The 6,844-nt window shown below is 45.5% G+C and overlaps 1 protein-coding gene across 1 annotated transcript in view; it reads left to right on the top strand.

Moving 5' to 3' along the window:
* The first annotated feature begins 3,860 nt into the window (after nucleotides 1–3,860).
* Nucleotides 3,861–6,844, top strand: part of C2H4orf17 (chromosome 2 C4orf17 homolog) — a 29,110-nt gene continuing 26,126 nt past the window's right edge. Inside the window, exon 1 of the mRNA XM_008156659.3 lies at nucleotides 3,861–4,059. The gene's annotated coding sequence lies outside the window, so the exon portion shown is untranslated. The remainder of the gene's footprint in view (nucleotides 4,060–6,844) is intronic.

The following is a 6,844-nucleotide window of genomic DNA, read 5'->3' as shown; positions in this document are numbered from 1 at the left end:
GTGCAGGGCTGACTGGCAGCCATTGCTGTTTGCTCCTCCCTGGTGATTCCCAGAGACCCCCCCCCACCCAATTTACAACCCACACAAGTTGTGTGCATAGGATTTTGCATATGAATGGCCTGTCCTTTCTCCACCTAAAAACTTGTCAAACTGCAGCTGGGTCAGAGAGCCCCAGAGCTTCCAAAATAAGGCCCAAGGCCTGGCAGCAGCAGCTTGCCTTGCTTCACAGCTGGGCCTCATCTGGGCACTTCCAAACCCCATACAAAGAGAAGGAATCTGCAGATGTCTCTGTAGCTCCTGCTGGGCAGCCCCAGACAGTGGCTGACCTTGCACCTCCTTGGAGATCCAAGAGCCAGTGTACCCAGTGGTCAGAGTGATACCATACCAGATTACAACTCTTCACATCTATAAGAGACACACTCAAGGGGCAGGCTCAGTGAGCACCAAAGCCCCACTGAAGCAATTCCTGCCCCATAAGGGTGTCTCCTGAGCAACAGATCTTCCAGTGTAGACACAGCTGGTCACCACAGCCAATTGGCCTGGAGGTCAATTCCTCCCAGTGATACCAATAGCAATCAAAGGTTAACTACAACAAGACTGTGCAAACATCCCACAAAGGGGTGCACCAAGAGCGTCCACCTCAGGTAACTGGGGAGGCTGAGCCACTGGGCCCTATAAGACACCAACCACACAAGGCCACTCTATCAACTCAAGGATACTTAGCAGCTACCCAGTACATAGAAACAAACACAGGGAAGCAGCCAAAATGCAGAGACAAAGAAACAAGTTACAAATGAAAGAAATGGTTGAAAGCAAAATATTGGATATAGAGTTCAAATCCATGGTTATAAGGTTACTCAAGAATCTTCTAGAAACCTCCAAGAAATTTAGTGAGATCCTCAAGGATATGAAAAAGGAACAATCAGAAATTAAGCACACGCTGACTGAAATAAAGAATAATATATAGAGATTCAACAGCAGACTAGAGGATCACAAGAATCAAGTCAAAGATTTGAAATATGAAGAAGCAAAAAAAGCATCCAAAAATATGAAGATAATGTAAGAAGCCTCTGGGACAACTTCAAGTGTATCAACATCTGAATTATGGGGGTGCCAGAAGAAGAGAGAGAGCAAGATATTGAAAACCTACTTGAAGAAATAATGACAGAAAATTTCCCCTACCTGCTGAAAGAAATAGACTTACAAGTCCAGGAAGCACAGAAAACCCCAAACAAGAGAAATCCAAAGAGGACCACACCAAGACACATCATAATTAAAATGCCAAGGGCAAAAGACAAAGAGAGAATCTTGAAAACAGCAAGAGAAAAACAGTTAGTTACCTAAAAGGGAGTACCCATACGACTATCAGCTGATTTCTCAACAGAAACTATGCAGGCCAGAAGGGAGTGACAAGAAATATACAAAGTGATGAATAGCAAGAACCTACAACCAGGATTACTCTACCAAGCAAAGCTATCATTTAGAATTGAAGGTCAGATAAAGAGCTTCACAGACAAGAAAAAGCTAAAGCAGTTCATCACCAACAAACCATCCTACCTAATAATAGACAAATATGCAAATTGACCGTACCTTCGCTATGCCCGTGATTGGCCAGGAGGCGCAGGGGGGCAGGACTCGGGGTGGCCGGGGTGGCCGATTGGGCCAGCGGGACACTGAGCTCGCGTTGCCAGAGGCGGCTCGAGCTCAGCGTCTGTGCCATGGCTGTGCTGCGGCACAGAAGGGGCCTCTGGGGCAGCGAGCTCATGTCCCACTGCAGACCATCAAGAGCGGGGGAGCTGGGTGCCTGTCAGCTCAGGCACCAGCGGACAGGCACCCAGCTCCCCTGTGATCGAAAGCAAAAGCGTGGGAGCTGGGTGCCTGTCCACTCAGGCACCAGGCCTTTCAGAAGCCTCCACCACGCTGGAGGCTTCTGAAATTTTCGGCCTGGTGCACCAGCGATCAAAAACAAAAGTGTGGGAGCGGACAGGCACCCAGCTCCCCCGTGATCGAAAGTGAAAGCGTGTAGGGGACCCTACACGTGCATGATTCAATCATGCACTGGGCCTCTTGTCTATATAATAAAAGCTTAAGTGACCTTTGTGGTGGAATCACCGGAATGGCCGGTCGCTATGATGAGCACTGACCAACAGGGGACAGACACTTAATGAAGGAGCTGCTCCCTGGTGGCTAGTGCATTCCCACAGGGGGAGCACTGCTCATTCAGAAGCTGGGCTCATTGCTGGCAAGCTCAGTGGCAGTGGTGGGAGCCTCTCCTGCCTCCTCGGCAGCACTAAGGAGCAGCAAGCCTAGAGGTAAGGAGCAGCAAGCAGGCAGGCAGACATCCCCTGAGGGATCCCGGACTGTGAGAGGGTGCAGGCCAGGCTGAGGGACTCCCCCACCCCAGTGCATGAATTTCATGCACCAGGCTTCTAGATATTATAGGAAATGAAGGGTATTCTCTAAGAAGAGGAGGAAGAAGAAAAAGGTAAAAAAAATTATGAACAACAAAGTGACAACAAATACATATCTATCAACAAGTGAACCTAAAAATCAAATGAATAAAAAAACCTGATAAACAGAACAGACTGGTGAATGTAATAGAATCAGAGGCATGGAAAGGGAGCAGACTGATAATTCTCAGGGGGAAAGGGTTGTGGAGGGTTCAGGAAGAGATTGGACAAAGAGCTTACACCTATGGATGAGGTCAGTGGCCGGGGGGAGGCCTAGAGTGGGGTGGGAACCTGGTGGAGGGGAGCTATGGGGGGAAAAAAGAGGAACATCTGTAATAATCTGAACAATGAAGTTTAAAAGAAAAAAAAGAAGAAGGGAAGCCACATATTAAAGAAGATGGACCTAAAACATGGAACAAATCTAGGTCCATAATGACCCCATAGAGTTTCCATACCAACCCTGGATTGTTGAACTCTTTCATATGAGGGAGAAATAAGTCTCTTACTAGCTGTGTAAAGCGAATTCCCACTGATACAGAGTGTAGAACAAAAATCTCAAAATGCCAAAATTCCCTTAGACAATCCCTTAAATCCCCCATAAAATACAGTAAAGTAACTTAGGTCCTGAATAGATTATAGGTATGCAGAGATCTTGAGCCTTTTAATTCTTGGGGACAGTCAAGAAAATAGACGAAGTGAGAGTCTATCCTTACATTGTTGTAAATTAGTATTTGCCCTTCAGAAATGATCTACATTGCTTTCAGAGACTATAATTCAGAAATTAAAAATCATATGTGGTATGAAAAGAAAAACGTTGGGAAGCACCATATAAATAATCCTGAGAGCTGATGGCAACATACGCATACATACTAGATGTGTGTGTATGTGCATATATGGAATTACAATGTATGATTCAATCTTCACTTTTCACAGGCAATGCTATTACTTCAACTGCATTACTTAATGTTTATGACTTTTAATTAAGAGTTCAACTTTTTTCAAGCCTGTTGAACAGCAGCATGGTCATCCTGGCTACTAGAGCAAGATGGCTGGGATATCTTTAAAATCCTTCATACTTTCTTGCCATAGGTTTTAGGTGGCTAAGCTTGAATACATCTGCATGTATGTGTTCTTTAAGCAGAATTGGGGGGAGAATTATCAATACGATTAAAATTGCTTTCTTTTCTTTCTTTTTTTCTTGCATTTGATTCAGTCTATCACACATCTAAAACTAAAGTCATGCTGCCATGTGGTTCTGTCAAGCTGTGGGTAAATGGAGCTCTGAAGAGAATGGCAAATGCAGAAGTTCTGGAACTCAGAGATCTCTAAGGAATGTCACCACGGTGCTAAGCTGTGTAATGTATCTTAACAACCAGGGAGCCACATAGGCTCCTTGGAGCAGGAGTGGGAGGAACTGGAGAGAGATAGCTATAATCTTTTGGAAACATTAGACATTAGACGGTCTCTGCCAATTAAAAACTCCCTGCTCAAGTGCAAACATTTAAGAAAATTAAGGACAATTCAGTATAGACCTATTTTGAGGCTTGAAGGGTATCAACAGCCTTGAGTTCCTGTCGACCAGACTGCCTTCTTTTAAAACTGTCCTCAGGTACAACTTTAAATACACCATTTAAAGATAATCTTTAAAACTTTCAAGTTCATCTTCTCAAGACTGTAAAAGCCAAATAAGTCTGTGTTGAGGAAGTGAAGTATCTTTTAGAGTAGCCACCTATTTTGAGGAGATCATACAAATTAATATGCTAAGTCTGTGAGATAAAGACATTTATTCTGTGGGGAATATTTGAGTTCATTTAATAAATACTTATTGAGCATATACTATGTGATAGGTACTGGGAATACAGAGGTGGAAAATTGGACTAGAGAGAAGCATAAAATAAAGAAATGTAAAAAAAAAATGTCAGGGAGTGAATACTATGAAGACAGCCTAAGGAGGGTCAGAGTAGGGAGTGACTGAGGCTGGGATGGTGGTGGGAACTACTTTAGAGAAGAGTAAGGAAGCCTTGTGGAGAAAGTCTCATTAGAGCAACAGCTACAGGAAGCCATGGGGAGATCTCAGTGTCCTGCACTCTAGGCTAGTGGGCCTGAAAATGTAAAATGGTTCAGCCTTCATCACCTAATTAATAATCTTTGCATCCCTAGGGATTCAGAGTAACTTTCAGCTGTTCATTGAGCAGATATAATATTCTCCTTTAGTAAGCATAAATTTTACATATGTGCTATTTTGGACCTAGAATATTAATATTTAATGCAGATGTGTGGTATTTTTCTAAGTAACAATGGCTAGAGTTAGGACTAGAAGGATTACTAATGCTTTGAAAACCACCTATTTTGAGGATTTTGTAGTTTAAATGAAATTCAATAATTTACTAATAAAAGGGTAATATATAAATTGGTCAGGACGCCCTCACAGTAACAACCAAACAGCAGGCTGCGTGGGGTGACCAGGCCAGCAGGGGGGTTAGTGAGGGACGACCAAACAACCGAACAGCAGGCTGCATGGGGCAACCAGGTCAGCAGTGGGGGAAGAAGTGAGAAGCGAGTAGGCCGGCAGAGGGGAGCAGTTGGGGGCAACCAGGCAGGCCAGCAGGGGGGTTAGTGAGGGCCAACCAAATTACTGAACAGCAGGCTGTATGGGGCAACCAGGCTGGCAGGGGGGTTAGTGAGGGATGATCAAATGTGTGAACAGCAGGCTGCGTGGGGTCACCAGGCCGGCAGGGGGACAGTTGGGGGGCAACCAGGCAGGCCGGCAGGGGGGAAAGATAGGGGGTGGCCAGGCTGGCAGGGAGCACTTTGGGGGCAGCCAGGATGGCAGGGGGGCAGTTGAGGGGCGACCAGGCCAGCAGGGGTGTTAGTGAGGGACAAACAAGCGACTGAACAGCAGGCTGTGTGAGGCTACCAGGCCAGCAGAGTGATAGTTTGGGGGGAGACCAGGCAGGCCGGCGGGGGGAGGGGCAGTTGGGGAGCAACCAGGCCAGCAGGGGATTAGTGAGGGATGACCAAATGACTGAAAAGCAGGCTGCATGGGGCGACCAGGCTGGCAGGGGGGCAGTTGGGACAACCAGGCCAGCAGTGAAGGGTAGTTGGGGGTAAACAGGCTGGTGGGGGGGGGGGACAGTTGGGGGCAACCAGGCCAGCAGAGGGGGGCAGTTGGGAGTGACCAGGCGGACAGGCAGAGGCAGTTAGAGGTGATCAGGCTGGCAGAGGGGGCAGTTAGGGGAGATCAGGCAAGCAGGCAGGTGAGCGGTTAGGAGCCAGCTGTCCCAGATTGTGAAAGGGATATCCGAGGGGTCCCGGATTGGAGAGGATGCAGGCTGGATGAACCCTCCCCATGCATGAATTTCATGCACTGGGCCTCTAGTTATAGTATAGAACAGTCTAGTATAGGTTAGTTTCATGGCCCTAAAAATCCCTGTGCTCCACCAATTCATTGCTCCCCCATTTCCCATGGGGAATCCTGGTATCCAGTGGTCTTTTTACTCACTGCATTGTTTTGTTTTTTCCAAAATGTCACATAATTGAAATCATATAATATGTAGCCTTTTCAAATTGGCTTCTTTCATTTAGCAATAAGCATTTAAGTTTCCTCCATGTCTTTTCATGGCTTGATAGCTCATTTCTTTCTAGCACTGAATAGTACTCCATTGTATGGATGTACCACAGTTTATCCATTCACTGTTGAAGGACACGTTGGTCACTTTCAATTTTGGCAATCCTATATAATAAAAGCCTAGGTGGTGTCATGCCCTCACATGACATCATCACAAGATGGCTGCCATAAGATGGCCACCACAAGATGGCCACCCTCATGTCGTTACAAGATGGCCACCACAAGATGGCTGGCAGGGGAGGGCAGTTATGGGCAATCAGGCTGGCAGGGGAGGGCAGGTGGGGATGACCAGGTCAGCAGGGAAGGGCAGTTCGGGGGGGACCCAGGCCTGCAGGGGAGGGCAGTTGGGGGGACCAGACTGGCAGGGATTTATGAAAATCAGATGTTTTATGGCAACAGGGCTAGTAATTACTATACCATACACTCTGAATATATACCATGAAAAGCTTGAATACAGATTGCTCTAGCCTAGAAAGATAGTCAATGAACTAACAAATTCTTAAAATCAATTTCTAGAATATGGAAATATTTTGACACCACAAATTATTCTGACCAGAATAACTCCCTGCCTTGGTTAAAAATAAAATGTATATTTCCTAATAATGCTGTGATAAATAAGATTTTTATGTAAGATAGAAAACATACAATAAACACACAAAAAACTCCTTCTTAAATTTCAAGACCAGTATACCATCTTTAAGAAAATTTAAATAACTCTTTCTTAGGTTCCTAATCCAGAAATTTTCTTTCCCAAATGATTGTGAAT

Source organism: Eptesicus fuscus, chromosome 2 (assembly GCF_027574615.1).
Source record: "Eptesicus fuscus isolate TK198812 chromosome 2, DD_ASM_mEF_20220401, whole genome shotgun sequence".
Classification (NCBI taxonomy): domain Eukaryota; kingdom Metazoa; phylum Chordata; class Mammalia; order Chiroptera; family Vespertilionidae; genus Eptesicus; species Eptesicus fuscus.
Note: the sequence above shows the minus strand (reverse complement) of the source record. Positions and strands in the feature narration are given on the sequence as shown.